Here is a 17,486-nt window from a genome sequence, read left to right on the forward strand (position 1 = left end):
TCGGAAAAGCCGAGAAATAAAGAAACGCATCGCAAAAATAACCTAAGTCATAAAAACTCAATAAAACAAAATTGAGTACGAGGAATGAACAAAAGAGATCGAAAAACCCAGGAAAAGATCAGAAAGCTGTCTTTAAAATCCTTAAAACAAAAAGGTGCAGAAAGACAGACAAGCCAAAGAAAAGGTTTTTTTAGAAAAGATCAAGGAGAGTTCGAAAAATCACTATCAAAAAAGCAGGCACACATAAGGTAATTTAAACCCTTATCCAAAAAAGGGTATTTATTAACATCAAACCCTTATCCAAAAAAGGGTATTTATTTTGTTAACTTAAACCCTTATCAAAAAGGGTATTTTTCGTTTACGGCCTTAAAAGGCCAGAAGAAATTGTTCAACAAACACCACCACCAACAAACAAACATAAAGAGTTTAAAAAAGGGGGGACCCACAGGCTGGGCCCCCATATAGCCAACAAAAATTATTTTTGCAGAGGAGTAGACGGATCACCACCAGAGCCAGGAAGAGTAGTCGGAGCAACTTCAGGGCCAGGGAGAGAAGTATCCATAGGAGTCGGAAATAAGGAACCTTGGGGCTTTGAGGAACTCGGAGCATCCTCCGAACGAGGAGGGGACTCAATGATTCTTTGCCCCCAAGTCTTCAACTCTGACTCGGAGACAACCTGAGGAGCTGGGGGATAAACAATGGCCCCATCAATCACAACCTTGTCGGGGTCTAAAGGGGAAAGATCCAAGTTGGGGGCAATGACTCCGACCTGATCCTTAAAAATCCTCCAAGCTTCCTCAGATCCCTCAGCAATGGAGTCCTCCAACTCGGCGTAGGCAGCCCGAGCATTCAACAAATCTTTTCTAACCCCCACAAGGTCCTCGAACAAGCTCTGGTAACTCTCCTGGGCAGTCTTCCTTAGGCCCACCTCCATGTTGCACTGAGCCTGCAGCTTGCTCTCCTTCTCCCGAAGGTTATCTCTCTCCTCCCTCAATTTGGTAACTTCCTTCTTCAACTCCTTCTCATGCTCCTAATACATGAGAAGTCTTCCCTCTAGCTCTTCAACCTTCGAGGTTGAACCCAAAGAACTAAGAGGGGCCTTCTCAAAGATATCTAAGAGCTTGGTACAGACCCCCGCCGCCCTGATACTCTCCTCAGCCAGAGAGGTAAGGTGGTTTCGGACAGAAACATCATCCATACCTATACGAGTATGGGGATAGATGTATTTCCGGATGAATGCAGGAGCATCAATTTTAACCTCACCTTCTAAAGAAGAGCCAGGCTCCAAAGCCTTGCGCTTCTTCCTCTCTGGATCAGGAGAAGGTCGGGGAGAGGGGGGTGGCTGAGAAAAAGCTGAAATCACAATGGACTCTGAAGGAGTCCCCAAATTTCGAGGAGGAGGGGGAGGAGGAGGGATAACCGCCTTGGCACCACCAGTCCTGGCCCGGGACCTCGCTTTAGCTTCCTGCACCCTCTGGTAAGACTCATTCGAATTCCTCTTCGCCATCTCTGCAAGTAACAACCAATAGATTAGACAAGTCGGAAAAGCAAGTCAGACAAGTCAGAAATTTAATAAGCAAGAAAAAGCCACCTAATTGTGCCTGGACAAAGGTCGGAGACCCCTGGAGAAACTTTTTAGTGTCCAAATATGGGGCCCTCCCCCACACTTCTCGGAGGAACCCCACAATGGCTGCCTCCACTTCATCCAGGTCATTCAGGCCATATTTATCACAAGGGGAGGCCTCCAGCCAATATAGAGGAAAGCGAGGAGAAGAGTCATCATTCAGAAAAAAGGGGTGGTGACCCTCTACAGCTTGCACTTTGAAAAAGTAATTTTTGAAGTCATGAAAAGATTCATCAAAAAGAGTGAAAACCCTCCGACCTTGGATAGCTCGGAAGGACACACATTGCTGTTTATATTTTGTCCACTAAAGGGCTTGGTCATATGGAAGAGATAGAAAAAAATCCTCAAAGACATCGGAAATTCCAGGGCATGACTGATGAACTGGTAAATTTTCAAAAAATCCCAAGAGTTGGGATGAAGCTGAGTAGGAGCAACTCGGCAGTGGCGTAAAACATCAACTTCAAAGTTGGAAAAGGGAAGAAAAACACCCAAACGGGTAATCATACTCTCGTACATGAAGAAGAAATGAGGGGCCGCCTCAGTGGCCCTCTCAAAACACACCCGATCCTCCGGACCCGGGGCCACTAACTCATATTTCGGCTCATCCTCCTCAGACGTACAAAGCCTGTGATGAGTGCGAAGGTGGGTGATAAATTCGGCATCCACCAAAGGTTCCTCTCCTAATACAGTGACATCAACCCACTGAGCAAGAATGTCTACAGAGGCCATTATTTTTCCTAAAAGGTGAGAAAAACCTACAAAGGAAAAAGAAAAAGAAAAATAAAAAACATGGTCTCTAAGGGGAATACGGAGTCAGAACCTACAAACCAACTTCTCTCTAAAACATGAAAGCCAGAAGCATTTTTTCGTAGAAAAGAGAAGAAATGACTAACCTTTGTCTGGGTGTAAAAGGAAAGGAAGATGAAAGCCTTCAAACAGAGATTGCACCACAAACAAGCAAAGTAGAAGAGAAAATTTCAAATCGCAGAAACGAAATAACGAAGGAGAGGGAAAGTATTTATAAACATGCTAGGGGCATAATGGTAAAAACGGAGTAGTCATTAATAAGAATGCACTGTTACCAAGGCCATCAATCCCTACGCAAATCCGTAACGGACGCGACCCTTGATTAGACGTAACTGTCAGAACCAAAAGGTCACGAAAAGTCACATCGGTTACAAACCATCACGTCGGTCCTCCAACAAGTCGGCTACAACCCCGAGTAGAATACTCGAACCCAAATCTTGAAGAGAAATTGGACTCGAGTAGGGGCACTGTTCATACCCTGGCCCAACACTAAGGCCCAGGATCTAAGAAAAAGGCCCAACCCAAAAGAGTTGAGCCTTTCATCACACCGACCAGATACCTCGAAGTTGGCTATCTTCACGACTTGCTCTAAAGAAGTCGGTACGAGGATTAGCTGGCAGACAAACCCTCCCTCAAGAGGATAACTGCCCCTAGAATCTCTCTAACCACTTCCAGGAGCCATATCTTAACCTCCCTAAGATAAAGGGACGGTTATTTCCCTTGAAAGGCGAAACTACTTCAGCGGTGGTTATTGGCTCACCACTATAAATACACTGACACCCCTCAGGTATCTCTAAGTCCCAATACTCTCTAGACCCGCTCACACCCTTGCTGACTTAGGCATTGGAGTGTCTTTGCAGGTACCACCCCCCATTCTTCCATGCGCACAAGTCGGACGGAGGTCCCCAAGTTGTAGATCCACTTGCAAGCCTCCTCCTTCATACGCTTGGGCCAACCAACGCCATCCAGCCCATTAATCTCTGGTTACCTACCGTAACAAATATAAAAATACTTTTTTATTTATTTATTACATGAAAAATATCTTTTTTCAAGAGAAAAATATCTTTTAAGAAAAAATATAAATTACAACTTCTCAAAAAAAAATATTTTTTATTTTTCTAATGCTTTTACTTTTACTACTAAAAATTTATCAAACATACTAAAAAATAAAAAAAGGATCTTTTTATGAAAATAACGGCGCCCAAACAAGTAGCCTTATTTTTAATTAGAAACCTAACGGCCTAACCCCAACCATTTCGAAATTTTATTGATGCGCGATTTACCCTCGTTTGTTCAATTTCCTCATCGTTGCTTGTGAAGTTGTGTTCCTCTCTGCTCGCATCGCCGTCGTGCTCGTCGCTGCTTTGCATTTTCTCATCGTTGCTTCTGAAGTTGTCTTCCTCTTTGCTAGCGTCGCCGTCGTGCTTGTCTCTGCTCGCGCGCCGTCGTGCTTGTTGCTGCTCGTGCGCCTTCGTACTCGTCATTGCTCGCATCGCCGTAGTGTTAGTCGCTCTGCATTTTGAGCTTCTGAACTTTTCTCTGCTCGATTCCAATTTGCTCGCCTTGTTCTACTTGCGACGTTTTGCTTGGTCCCTGGCTGGGTGCTGGTATGCTCTGCTCTCCCGTGGTGCCCGTGCTCTTTTCATCACAGATAGGCTCCTTACTTTACTCAGCTTTGTTATGGCTGAAGTTGATGAGAAATTTTGGTAATAAAATTTTTTCTTCTTTTATGAGAAATTACTGTTTAATTAATTATGATCCTATTAATCATTGCAATGTTTTATTGTTATTGTGTATTCGCCTGCCTGTGCTTTAATCAATAAATAATGTCAATTTTAGGGCTTGAAAATTTTAATTATTGGTGGTGGAATCTCAAGTTAGGGAACTTAACATTAGATTCATAGTTATTGTAGGTGTTGGAGTTGGCCGAGAATGCTTCCAGTTCAATCAATTTACTACTAGGTTTTTCACAATGCTTCCAATTACCTTCACTTTTTCTTTTTCTCTGCGTAACTAAACTTACTTCTTCAGGGAGGAGGAAGGGGTTGATAGATTCAGCAAAGTTCAAGAGAGTTTCTTGACAAGTTCTTCAACTCTCAGTATACTTAAATTCATGTTAGTGGTAAAAACTTTTATACTTTAAACTTTTATGAAAATAAAGCAAGCCAATTAGTGATGTGTTGTGTGCAGTAGAGATTCTTTTTCTCTCCATTTTTTACATTGATAAATTCCTATGTATAAACTCTGCTTCTCCATGCTCGGTACTTCAGTTTATCGGTGTTTTCTCCATGCTCATTGCATCGTAGGCATTCATTCAACGCCTTTCTTTATCATATATCTTATCAAACTTCATAATTCTAATTAATTGATTAATTAATTAATTATTGCTTTTTCACTTCTCAATGTTCAGGAAGTATGAGGAAATTAACCCTCGAATGTGCAGGAATTCTGCTACATCACTGAAGATAGATACACAAAATCACAGGTAAATTTTAAAAAATAAGTTTTTTTTTCATTAAGCTTTTTTCTCTTTCTTCTAATTGTATTTTTCTTTCCCTATATTTTAATTATCAATATGCTCATCTTAGATCTTTAGTCTTGGCAAAAACTAGTAGATGAAACTGAATTTTATTGTGTCTTTACTTTCTTTTTTCTGTCTGGTCATTGTAAAGTTTTCAAGAGACAATAATTTGCTATATATATAGGCAGGTAATTTTTTTTTCCTTTCAAGAATTCACACCAGATGATGGAATTCTTTATTAGTATTAGTTCATCATGGTTTGTAAAAATTTCAGGTGATGCTGAAAATGAAGAGCAGACATGTTGCAGGAACCATTACCAAAAAGAAAGAGTAAGCTACCTTTGGCTTCACAAATCACATCATTGTTTTCCTTGTATATAGGGATAATCCTGATCATAAATAGATATTAAACTCTTTGTAATCTTGAATTTGCAGTTGTTGTGCTAGATATTTGCACAGACTTACCAGCATGGCCAGAGACAGGAGGGAGAAGAAGAAACAAGAAACAAGAACTCACAACGCTTAGTTGCATCCTACCATCTTAGTGGCTGCAGTGGCTTCTGTTGTGGCAGCCATCGCGGCTGCAATGGCTGCTTCATCTGCACCAAGCAAGGATGAGAGGATGGCCAAGACTGGCATGGCTGTGGCCTCTACAGCCACATTGGTGGCCGCGCAGTGCGTCAAGGCTACTGAGGCAATAGGGGCTGAGAGTGATCACCTAGCTTCTGTGGTTAGCTCAGCTGTCAATGTCAGCTCTTAAGATGATATCACTACTCTTACCGCTGCAGCTGCAACAGGTAGCACTCCTTGATGACACTGTCAAGAATCAACAAGAGTATAGTTGCATTGTCAATAAGCCGCTTCATATGACAAAATGTGTCTTGTTTTCATGTTGGCATGGGTAGTGTGACACTAAGAGATAGTAATGATGACCCTGATCTTAATTATTAATGTTTGTAACTCTAAGAGGAGCAGCTACCCTGAAGGCAAGAGCATTGAAAGAGGTATGGAACATTGCTGCAGTGACACCATTAAAGAAAGGCAGGGGAGGATTGGAATTTGTGGCAAAGGTACTACAATTACCAATAACAATAATAGCAACAATACCAGCACAAGTGATGGTGGGGAGATTCTTAATGGAGAAAATTTTCTAGGCGTCTGCAGCCAAGAGCTACTTGCTAAGGGAAGTGAATTACTCAAACGAACCCGCAAAGGTAACACAACATCAATCACAAATGTTGCTGCTAGTATTAAATCAATTTTATTTTGTTGGCAAAATGACTTGACATAGTAATGAATAATGATGAAAACTGCAGGTGATCTTCACTGGAAAATAGTTTTTGTTTACATACATCAAATAGGCCAGGTAATTTTTTTTCCTTTCAAGAATTCACACCTGATGATGGGATTCTTTATCTGTTTCAGTTCATCATGGTTTGTAAATTTTTCAGGTGATGCTGAAAATGAAGAGCAGACATGTTGCAGGATCCATTACCAAAAAGAAAAAGAGTAAGCTACCTTTGGCTTCACAAGTCACAACATTGTTTTCCTTATATGTGGGGATAATCCTGATCATAAACAGATACTAAATTCTTTGTAATCTTGAAGTTGCAGATGCTATGCTAGATATTTGCAGAGACTTACTACTACTTGATAATGGCAAAAAGCGGAAATACTTTGGGTTGAAGACAGATACAAGGGGAATTGTAGAGATTGAGTGTAGAAATCAAGGGGACTATGATATCTGGACTCAAGGGGTCTCCAGGCTTCTTTCCATTGTTGCACAAAGACAAAACAGATTTGGAAACTGATCCATGCATCTTACACTAATTACTATTAATTGAGTCTCTAGTTACTGCTGACTACTGAACTAAATTCAAATTATATGCATTATAATTCATTTTGCATATGTGTAACCGTAGATAGTCGTCTGTGGCAAGGACTTAACTCAAATGAACTTTCTAAATTAAGCAAAAATTGTCTATTGTCTGAATTTGTGCAATTGTAGGAGTTTTTTTTATTTATTTATTTGGGTAACTATGCCTTGTCTCAAGTTCCTATAATTCTTAAGAATTTCAGCTGAGGATTTATCTCTTTTTTAAATTTTATTGTGTACAAATTTATTTAATAATTAAATGATTATACATGTTTTTTTTTTGTATTTTCACTACAAAAACAACCCTTATTTTAGCCAAAAAGAGAACCTTTCAATAGTTGCATATTGATATGGGTTGCATAATTAGAAGAATAAGCAATGTTTCCAAGGATTGCATATCAATCTGATAGATAACACTTTAGTAGGTAGTTAATTCAAATTAATAGGCAACATTTTACCGTGTTGTATATTCTAAACAATAGGCAACACTTCGACGTGTTGCATACTAAGAAGACGGAGGGAATGTAGCATACCATGAAGCTAATTGATTGCAATAGTAGTGCATAACTAACTCTTATATCAAAATTATACAGTTAAATGACTAAAATGATATAAAAAATTCACATAATTGATAAAAAATAATAGAAAAAAAATAATGATGAATAAATCTATTTAAAATTTAAAAACACAATAAAAAATTATATATTAAATATATATTCTGAAAAATAAATTTTAGAGATCAAATTTTAATGTAATTTTTTGCAAGATTATTAAAAAAAAAGATGTTTTCATTTTTAACATTTGATAATTTTATGTCATGATTTTTTTTTAAAAATTATTTTGTTGAGAATGATCAAATTTTTTTTTTTAAATCTTAAAGCCATTTCATTTCAATTTTTTTAAGGGCTAATAACTACAAGCCAAATATTACAACTGTACATCAATATGTCATATCGGTAATAAGATAGAGAAAAACTCTCTTCATCAATTTCACAATTTCCCCTTTCATCTTTCTCCTTCCCCCTTCTTCTTCCGAGCCATTTCACTTCAATTTTTTTTAAGGGCTAATAACTACAAGCCAAATATTACAACTGTACATCAATATGTCATATTGGTAATAAGATAGAGGAGAACTCTCTTCATTAATTTCACAGTTTCTCCTTTCATCTTTCTCCATCCCCCTTCTTCCTCCGAGCCATTTCATTTCAATTTTTTTAAGGGCAAATAACTACAAGCCAAATATTACAACTGTACATCAATATGTCATATTGGTAATAAGATAAAGGAGAACTCTCTTCATCAATTTCACAGTTTCCCCTTTCTTCTTTCTCCTTCCCCCTTCTTCTTCCGAGCTATTTCATTTCAATTTTTTTAAGGGCTAATAACTACAAGCCAAATATTACAACTGTACATCAATATGTCATATTGGTAATACGATAGAGGAGAACTCTCTTCATCAATTTCACAGTTTTCCCTTTCATCTTTTTCCTTCAACCTTCTTCTTCCGAGCCATTTCATTTCAATTTTTTTTAAGGGCTAATAACTACAAGCCAAATATTACAACTGTACATCAATATGTCATATTGGTAATAAGATAGAGGAGAACTCTCTTCATCAATTTCACAGTTTTCCCTTTCATCTTTCTCTTTCCCCCTTCTTCTTCTGAGCCATTTTATTTCAATTTTTTTAAGGGCTAATAACTACAAGCCAAATATTACAACTGTACATCAATATGTCATATTGGTAATAAGATAGAGGAGAACTCTCTTCATCAATTTCACAGTTTCCCCTTTCATCTTTCTCCTTCCCCCTTCTTCTTCCGAGCCATTTCATTTCAATTTTTTTTAAGGACAAATAACTACAAGCCAAATATTACAACTGTACATCAATATGTCATATTGGTAATACGATAGAGGAGAACTCTCTTCATCAATTTCACAGTTTTCCCTTTCATCTTTTTCCTTCAACCTTCTTCTTCCGAGCCATTTCATTTCAATTTTTTTTAAGGGCTAATAACTACAAGCCAAATATTACAACTGTACATCAATATGTCATATTGGTAATAAGATAGAGGAGAACTCTCTTCATCAATTTCACAGTTTTCCCTTTCATCTTTCTCCTTCCCCCTTCTTCTTCCGAGCCATTTCATTTCAATTTTTTTAAAGGGCTAATAACTACAAGCCAAATATTACAACTGTACATCAATATGTCATATTGGTAATAAGATAGAGGAGAACTCTCTTCATCAATTTCACAGTTTCCCCTTTCATCTTTCTTCTTCCCCCTTCTTCTTCCGAGCCATTTCATTTCAATTCTTTTTAAGGGCTAATAACTACAAGCCAAATATTACAACTGTACATCAATATGTCATATTGGTAATAAGATAGAGGAGAACTCTCTTCATCAATTTCACAGTTTTCCCTTTCATCTTTCTCCTTCCCCCTTCTTCTTCCGAGCCATTTCATTTCAATTTTTTATAAGGGCTAATAACTACAAGCCAAATATTACAACTGTACATCAATATGTCATATTGGTAATAAGATAGAGGAGAACTCTCTTCATCAATTTCACAGTTTCCCCTTTCATCTTTCTCCTTCCCCCTTCTTCTTCCGAGCCATTTCATTTAAATTTTTTTTAAGGAATAATAACTACAAGCCAAATATTACAACTGTACATCAATATGTCATATTGGTAATAAGATAGAGGAGAACTCTCTTCATCAATTTCACATTTTCTCCTTTCATCTTTCTCCTTCCCCCTTCTTCTTCCGAGCCATTTCATTTCAATTTTTTATGAGGGCTAATAACTACAAGCCAAATATTACAACTGTACAACAATATGTCATATTGGTAATAAGATAGAGGAGAACTCTCTTCATCAATTTCACAGTTTCCCCTTTCATCTTTCTCCTTCCCCCTTCTTCTTCCAAGCCATTTCATTTAAATTTTTTTTAAGGAATAATAACTACAAGCCAAATATTACAACTGTACATCAATATGTCATATTGGTAATAAGATAGAGGAGAACTCTCTTCATCAATTTCACATTTTCTCCTTTCATCTTTCTCCTTCCCCCTTCTTCTTCCGAGCCATTTCATTTCAATTTTTTTTAAGGGCTAATAACTACAAGACAAATATTATAACTGTACATCAATATGTCATATTGGTAATAAGATAGAGGAAAACTCTCTTCATCAATTTCACAGTTTTTCCTTTCATCTTTCTCCTTCCCCCTTCTTCTTCCGAGCCATTTCATTTCAATTTTTTTTAAGAAATAATAACTACAAGCCAAATATTACAACTGTATATCAATATGTCATATTGTTAATAAGATAGAGGAGAACTCTCTTCATCAATTTCACAGTTTTCCCTTTCATCTTTCTCCTTCCCCCTTCTTCGGAGCCATTTCATTTAAATTTTTTTAAGGGCTAATAACTACAAACCAAATATTATAACTGTACATCAATATGTCATATTGGTAATAAGATAGAGGAGAACTCTCTTCATCAATTTCACAGTTTTCCCTTTCATCTTTCTCCTTCCCCCTTCTTTTTCCGAAACATTTCATTTCAATTTTTTTAACGAATAATAACTACAAGCCAAATATTACAACTGTACATCAATATATCATATTGGTAATGAGATAGAGGAGAAATCTCTTCATCAATTTCACAGTTTTCCGTTTCATCTTTCTCCTTCCCCCTTCTTCTTCCGAACCATTTCATTTCAATTTTTTTAAGCGCTACTAACTACAAGTCAAATATTACAACAGTACATCAATATGTCATATTGGTAATAAGATAGAGGAGAACTCTCTTCATCAATTTCACAGTTTTTCCTTTCATCTTTCTCCTTCCCCCTTCTTCTTCCGAACCATTTCATTTCAATTTTTTTAAGGGCTAATAACTACAAGCCAAATATTACAACTGTACATCAATATGTCATATTGGTAATACGATAGAGGAGAACTCTCTTCATCAATTTCACAGTTTTCCCTTTCATCTTTTTCCTTCAACCTTCTTCTTCCGAGCCATTTCATTTCAATTTTTTTTAAGGGCTAATAACTACAAGCCAAATATTATAACTATGCATCAATATGTCATATTGGTAATAAAATAGAGGAGAACTCTCCTCATCAATTTAGCAGTTTCTCCTTTCATCTTTCTCCTTCTCCCTTCTTCTTCCGAGCCATTTCATTTCAATTTTTTTTAAGGGCTAATAACTACAAGCCAAATATTACAACTGTACATCAATATGTCATATTGGTAATAAGATAGAGGAGAACTCTCTTCATCAATTTCAGAGTTTCCGCTTTCATCTTTCTCCTTCCCCCCTCTTCTTCCGAGCCATTTCATTTCAATTTTTTTAAGCGCTAATAACTACAAGCCAAATATTACGACAGTACATCAATATGTCATATTGGTAATAAGATAGAGGAGAACTCTCTTCATCAATTTCACAGTTTTTCCTTTCATCTTTCTCCTTTCCCCTTCTTCTTCCGAGCCATTTCATTTCAATTTTTTTAAGGGCTAATAACTACAAGCCAAATATTACAACTGTACATCAATATGTCATATTGGTAATAAGATATAGGAGAACTCTCTTCATCAATTTCACAGTTTTCCCTTTCATCTTTCTCCTTCCCCCTTCTTCTTCCGAGCCATTTCATTTCAATTTTTTTTAAGGGCTAATAACTACATGCCAAATATTACAACTGTACATCAATATGTCATATTGGTAATAAAATAGAGGAGAACTCTCTTCATCAATTTCACAGTTTCCCCTTTCATCTTTCTCCTTCCCCCTTCTTCTTCCGAGCCATTTCATTTCAATTTTTTTTAAGGACTAATATCTTCAAGCCAAATATTACAACTGTACATCAATTTCACAGTTTTCCCTTTCATCTTTCTCCTTACCCCTTCTTCTTCCGGGCCATTTCATTTCAATTTTTTTAAGGGCTAATAACTACAAGCCAAATATTACAACTGTACATCAATATGTCATATTGGTAATAAGATATAGGAGAACTATCTTCATCAATTTCACAGTTTTCCCTTTCATCTTTCTCCTTCCCCCTTCTTCTTCCGAGCCATTTCATTTCAAATTTTTAAGGGCTAATAACTACAAGCCAAATATTACAACTGTACATCAATATGTCATATTGGTAATAAGATATAGGAGAACTCTCTTCATCAATTTCACAGTTTTTCCTTTCATCTTTCTCCTTCCCCCTTCTTCTTCCGAGCCATTTCATTTCAATTTTTTTAAGGGCTAATAACTACAAGCCAAATATTACAACTGTACATCAATATGTCATATTGGTAATAAGATATAGGAGAACTCTCTTCATCAATTTCACAGTTTTTCCTTTCATCTTTCTCCTTCCCCCTTCTTCTTCCGAGCCATTTCATTTCAATTTTTTTAAGGGCTAGTAACTACAAGCCAAATATTACAACTGCACATCAATCTGTCATATTGGTAATAAGATAGAGGAGAACTCTCTTCATCAATTTCACAATTTTCCCTTTCATCTTTCTCCTTCCCCCTTCTTCTTCCGAGCTATTTCATTTCAATTTTTTTAAGGGCTAATAACTACAAGCCAAATATTACAACTGTACATCAATATGTCATATTGGTAATAAGATAAAGGAGAACTCTCTTCGTCAATTTCACAGTTTCCCCTTTCATCTTTCTCCTTCCCCCTTCTTCTTCCGAGACATTTCATTTCAATTTTTTTAAGGGCTAATAACTACAAGCCAAATATTACAACTGCACATCAATCTGTAGTATTGGTAATAAGATAGAGGAGAACTCTCTTCATCAATTTCACAAATTTTCCTTTCATCTTTCTCCTACCCCCTTCTTCTTCCGAGCTATTTCATTTCAATTTTTTAAAGGGCTAATAACTACAAGCCAAATATTACAACTGTACATCAATATGTCATATTGGTAATAAGATAAAGGAGAACTCTCTTCGTCAATTTCACAGTTTTCCCTTTCATCTTTCTCCTTCCACCTTCTTCTTCCGAGCCATTTCATTTCAATTTTTTTTTAAGAAATAATAGCTACAATCCAGATATTACAACTGTACATCAATAAGTCATATTCGTAATAAGATAGAGGAGAACTCTCTTCATCAATTTCACAGTTTCTCCTTTCATCTTTCTACGTCCCCCTTCTTCTTCCGAGCCATTTCATTTCAATTTTTTTAAGGGATAATAACTACAAGCCAAATATTACAACTATACATCAATATGTCATATTGGTAATAAGATAGAGGAGAACTCTCTTCATCAATTTCACAATTTTCCCTTTCATCTTCCTCCTTTCCCCTTCATCTTCCGAGCCATTTCATTTCAATTTTTTTAAGGGCTAATAACTACAAGCCAAATATTACAACTGTATGTACATCAATATGTCATATTGGTAATAAGATAGAGGACAACTCTCTTCATCAATTTCACAGTTTCCCCTTTCATCTTTCTCCTTCCCCCTTCTTCTTCCAAGCCATTTTATTTCAATTTTTTTAAGGGCTAATAACTACAAGCCAAATATTACAACTGTACATCAATATGTCATATTGGTAATAAGATAGACGAGAACTCTCTTCATCAATTTCACAGTTTTCCCTTTCATCTTTCTCCTTCCCCCTTCTTCTTCCGAGTCATTTCATTTCAATTTTTTTTAGGACTAATAACTACAAGTCAAATAATACAACAGTACATCAATATGTCATATTGGTAATAAGATAGAGGAGAACTCTCTTCATCAATTTCACAGTTTCTCCTTTCATCTTTCTCCTTCCCCCTTCTTCTTCCGAGTCATTTCATTTCTATTTTTTTAAGGGCTAATAACTACAATCCAAATATTACTACTGTACATCAATATGTCATATTGGTAATAAAATAGAAGAGAACTCTCTTCATCAATTTCACAGTTTCCCCTTTCATCTTTCTCCTTCCCCCTTCTTCTTCCGAGCCATTTCATTTCAATTTTTTTAAGGGCTAATAACTACAAGCCAAATATTACAACTGTACATCAATATGTCATATTGGTAATAAGATATAGGAGAACTCTCTTCATCAATTTCACAGTTTTCCCTTTCATCTTTCTCCTTCCCCCTTCTTCTTCCGAGCCATTTCATTTCAATTTTTTTAAGGGCTAATAACTACAAGCCAAATATTACAACTGTACATCAATATGTCATATTGGTAATAAGATATAGGAGAACTCTCTTTATCAATTTCACAGTTTCCCCTTTCATCTTTCTCCTTCCCCCTTCTTCTTCCGAGACATTTCATTTCAATTTTTTTAAGGGCTAATAACTAAAAGCCAAATATTACAACTGCACATCAATCTGTCATATTGGTAATAAGATAGAGGACAACTCTCTTCATCAATTTCACAATTTTCCCTTTCATCTTTCTCCTTCCCCCTTCTTCTTCCGAGCTATTTCATTTCAATTTTTTTAAGGGCTAATAACTACAAGCCAAATATTACAACTGTACATCAATATGTCATATTGGTAATAAGATAAAGGAGAACTCTCTTCGTCAATTTCACAGTTTCCCCTTTCATCTTTCTCCTTCCCCCTTCTTCTTCCGAGCCATTTCATTTCAATTTTTTTTTAAGAAATAATAGCTAAAAGCCAAATGTTACAACTGTACATCAATATGTAATATTGGTAATAAGATAGAGGAGAACTCTCTTCATCAATTTCACAGTTTCCCCTTTCATCTTTCTACTTCCCCCTTCTTCTTCCGAGCCATTTCATTTCAATTTTTTTAAGAGATAATAACTACAAGCCAAATATTACAACTATACATCAATATGTCATATTGGTAATAAGATAGAGGAGAACTCTCTTCATCAATTTCACAATTTCTCCTTTCATCTTTCTCCTTCCCCCTTCTTCTTCCGAGCCATTTCATTTCAATTTTTTTAAGGGCTAATAACTACGAGCCAAATATTACAACTGTATGTACATCAATATGTCATATTGGTAATAAGATAGAGGACAACTCTCTTCATCAATTTCACAGTTTCCCCTTTCAACTTTCTCCTTCCCCCTTCTTCTTCCAAGCCATTTTATTTCAATTTTTTTAAGGGCTAATAACTACAAGCCAAATATTACAACTGTACATCAATATGTCATATTGGTAATAAGATAGACGAGAACTCTCTTCATCAATTTCACAGTTTTCCCTTTCATCTTTCTCCTTCCCCCTTCTTCTTCCGAGCCATTTCATTTCAATTTTTTTTAGGGCTAATAACTACAAGTCAAATATTTCAACTGTACATCAATATGTCATATTGGTAGTAAGATAGAGGAGAACTCTCTTCATCAATTTCACAGTTTCCCCTTTCATCTTTCTCCTTCCCCCTTCTTCTTCCGAGCCATTTTATTTCAATTTTTTTAAGGGCTAATAACTACAAGCCAAATATTACTACTGTACATCAATATGTCATATTGATAATAAAATAGAAGAGAACTCTCTTCATCAATTTCACAGTTTCCCCTTTCATCTTTCTCCTTCCCCCTTCTTCTTCCGAGCCATTTCATTTCAATTTTTTTTAAGGGCTAATAACTACAAGCCAAATATTACAACTGTATGTACATCAATATGTCATATTGGCAATAAGATAGAGGACAACTCTCTTCATCAATTTCACAGTTTTCCCTTTCGTCTTTCTCCTTCCCCCTTCTTCTTCCGAGCCATTTTATTTCAATTTTTTTAAGGGCTAATAACTACAAGCCAAATATTACAACTGTACATCAATATGTCAAATTGGTAATAAGATATAGGAGAACTCTCTTCATCAATTTCACAGTTTCCCCTTTCATCTTTCTCCTTTCCCCTTCTTCTTCCGAGACATTTCATTTCAATTTTTTTAAGGGCTAATAACTACAAGCCAAATATTAAAATTGTACATCAATATGTCATATTGGTAATAAGATAGAGGAGAACTCTCTTCATCAATTTCACAGTTTTTCCTTTCGTCTTTCTCCTTCCCCCTTCTTCTTCCGAGCCATTTTATTTCAATTTTTTTAAGGAATAATAACTACAAGTCAAATATTACAACTGTATATCAATATGTCATATTGGTAATAAGATATAGGAGAACTCTCTTCATCAAATTCACAGTTTTCCCTTTCATCTTTCTCCTTCCCCCTTATTCTTCCGAGCCATTTCATTTCAATTTTTTTAAGGGCTAATAACTACAAGCCAAATATTACAACAGTACATCAATATGTCATATTGGTAATAAGATAGAGGAGAACTCCCTTCATCAATTTTACAGTTTTCCCTTTCATCTTTCTCCTTACCCCTTCTTCTTCCGAGTCATTTCATTTCAATTTTTTTTAAGGGCTAATAACTACAAGCCAAATATTACAACTGTACATCAATATGTCATATTGGTAATAAGATAGAGGGGAACTCTCTTCATCAATTTCACAGTTTCCCCTTTCATCTTCCTCCATCCCCTTCTTCTTCCGAGCCATTTCATTTCAATTTTTTTAAGGGCTAATAACTACAAGCCAAATATTACAACTGTACATCAATATGTCATATTGGTAATAAGATATAGGAGAACTCTCTTCATCAATTTCACAGTTTCCCCTTTCATCTTTCTCCTTCCCCCTTCTTCTTCCGAGCCATTTCATTTCAATTTTTTTAGGGGCTAATAACTACAAGCCAAATATTACAACTGTACATCTATATGTCATATTGGTAATAAGATATAGGAGAACTCTCTTCATCAATTTCACAGTTTCCCCTTTCATCTTTCTCCTTCCCCCTTCTTCTTCCGAGCCATTTCATTTCAATTTTTTTTAAGAAATAATAACTACAAGCCAAATATTACAACTGCACATCAATCTGTCATATTGGTAATAAGATAGAGGGGAACTCTCTTCATCAATTTCACAGTTTCCCCTTTCATCTTTCTCCTTCCCCCTTCTTCTTCGTAGCTATTTCATTTCAATTTTTTTAACAGCTAATAACTACAAGCCAAATATTACAACTGTACATCAATATGTCATATTGGTAATAAGATAGAGGAGAACTCTCTTCATCAATTTCACAATTTTCCCTTTCATCTTTCTCCTTCCCCCTTCTTCTTCCGAGCTATTTCATTTTAATTTTTTAAGGGCTAATAACTACAAGCCAAATATTACAACTGTACATCAATATGTCATATTGGTAATAAGATAAAGGAGAACTCTCTTCATCAATTTCACAGTTTCCCCTTTCATCTTTCTCCTTCCCCCTTCTTCTTCCGAGCCATTTCATTTCAATTTTTTTTAAGGGCTAATAACTTCAAGCCAAATATTACAACTGTACATCAATTTCACAGTTTTCCCTTTCATCTTTCTCCTTACCCCTTCTTCTTCCGAGCCATTTCATTTCAATTTTTTTAAGGGCTAATAACTACAAGCCAAATATTACAACTGTACATCAATATGTCATATTGGTAATAAGATATAGGAGAACTCTCTTCATCAATTTCACAGTTTTCCCTTTCATCTTTCTCCTTCCCCCTTCTTCTTCCGAGCCATTTCATTTCAATTTTTTAAGGGCTAATAACTACAAGCCAAATATTACAACTGTACATCAATATGTCTTATTGGTAATAAGATATAGGAGAACTCTCTTC

The 17,486-nt window shown here is 36.0% G+C and overlaps 1 pseudogene; it reads left to right on the forward strand.

The window, feature by feature from the left end:
• Nucleotides 1-4,111: 4,111 nt before the first annotated feature.
• On the forward strand, nt 4,112-6,763 carry LOC107628572 (VAN3-binding protein-like; annotated as a pseudogene).
• Nucleotides 6,764-17,486: the final 10,723 nt, after the last annotated feature.

The sequence above is a fragment of the Arachis ipaensis genome, chromosome B2, assembly GCF_059453495.1.
Source record: "Arachis ipaensis isolate K30076 ecotype BB chromosome B2, ASM5945349v1, whole genome shotgun sequence".
Classification (NCBI taxonomy): domain Eukaryota; kingdom Viridiplantae; phylum Streptophyta; class Magnoliopsida; order Fabales; family Fabaceae; genus Arachis; species Arachis ipaensis.